Genomic DNA, 1534 nt, shown 5'->3' on the forward strand with positions numbered 1-1534 from the left:
CCCCGCCCCCAGAGAGGAGGGGTCCGCCGGTTTGGGACGTTCTCCCTAGCTCCCAGGTAGGCCTTCTGCTTTCTGGCCGCCCCGTTCCGGGTCAGCTACAGCGGCTGCCAACTTGTACTCTCCAAGTTCTTCATCCTCTTCCCACTTCCCTCCCACCGCTTGGCGACCGGGGCGCGACACCTCCCGGGGCGGCTGCATTTCTAAGCAGTCGGGCCAACTGATTGTCAGGGCTTCTGGTCCACAGGGTGAGCCAGTTTTATTCCTAACAAGGGAAGAGTCGGGTCACAAACCCCATATTCCCGAGAAATTTGCGAGAGACGCGCAGCACACAAGTTACTCGCTTGGATGACTTTGCGGCTCTCGGCGTCCATGGTCTAGTGGGAGTCAGAGGAAAGTTAGGGAGCTCTGCCCTAGCCCCAAACCCGGGCCTGGGCCTGGAGCCTGGGAGCGCCCCTCCACGCCCGGGCCCGACAGCGCCCCGACCGCTGCGTCTCCAACTGCTGCAGCCGAAAACCGCCGCGTTCGAATGTGCGCAGCGTCCCCGCGAAGGTGTGCGTGCGAGTGGGCGCACCCGGCCAGCCCGAGGGCGCGTCCGGCCAGCCGGGGACCCCCACGCCCACTCTTCGGACGCCCAGCCAGCGTGCGGCTCGAGGGGCGCGCGGTGCAGAACTTTCTGGAACGCGCCGAGCCCGGGCTAAACTCTGGGAAGTCGCAGCCCCCCTCAGCGCTTCTAGCCTGGCTCTCCGGTAGCCGGGTGCGGAAACGGGGTGCCGCTGCGGGAACCGAAGGGGAAGGGGGCGCCAAGTCTTCCTACCTGTCCACCCCTCCTCCCCTGCGGTGCCCGCGCCCCCACCAGGCTCCGCAAAAACTTGAGCAAGTGCGGCGAGGGCCGACCCCCCCCCCACCCCCGAGGCAGAGCTCGCTCGCGTCTCGGGGGGCCCTCCACATCCTCGCCCCTTTGGAGGTGCGGGCCGCCGACTTACCTGGGCGGCGGAAGAGGAGACGACAGAGGCAGGTGCTTGGCGTGGGCAGCCCCCAGCAGGAGCGGCGCGGTCACTGCGGCCCCCAGACAGCTGTACCGAGTGAGCCGCCCAGCCGCCGCCCCCTCAGTTCTTAAACGGCCCGACCACGCCCCCGCCCGCAGCGGCCCGGCTCCCGCCCAGGGCCGCGCCTCCCGTCCAGGGCGGGCAGGGGCGGAGCCAGCTCCGCGGGAGCCTTCCGCCAGGTGCTGACGCCGAGGGCCGGGCGGAAAGGCGCCCGCTGATTGGCCGCTCGTCTCAATGGTTGCCGAGCGACGAGTAAATCTTCGAGGCGGGAAGGGGCGGAGGGGGCGCCGCAGGGAGAGCGCGCAGGCGCAATAGCGCGGGCTGTGTCAACATCCCAGAACTTCGCCGCAGCTGGGACTCTCTCGCTGCCCTCCGCGGCTCTCCCCTCTCCGCCTTCTGTTCCACACGGCGCCCGGTTTCGCACCGAGCTGCCCCCATCCCCGAGCGACTCCTGCACTGGCTTGTGGGGCTTCTCGGAACACTCTTGC

General features: G+C 69.1%; 1 protein-coding gene across 1 annotated transcript in view; it reads right to left on the reverse strand.

Annotated features, from left to right (window-relative positions):
• The window catches only part of FAM46C (family with sequence similarity 46, member C), a 16505-nt gene extending 15435 nt beyond the window's left edge, over positions 1-1070 (reverse strand). Inside the window, exon 1 of the mRNA XM_004689598.2 lies at positions 984-1070. The gene's annotated coding sequence lies outside the window, so the exon portion shown is untranslated. The remainder of the gene's footprint in view (positions 1-983) is intronic.
• Positions 1071-1534: the final 464 nt, after the last annotated feature.

The sequence above is a fragment of the Condylura cristata genome, unplaced genomic scaffold (genome assembly GCF_000260355.1).
Source record: "Condylura cristata isolate star-nosed mole 26May11 unplaced genomic scaffold, ConCri1.0 scaffold00026, whole genome shotgun sequence".
In the NCBI taxonomy this organism is placed as follows: domain Eukaryota; kingdom Metazoa; phylum Chordata; class Mammalia; order Eulipotyphla; family Talpidae; genus Condylura; species Condylura cristata.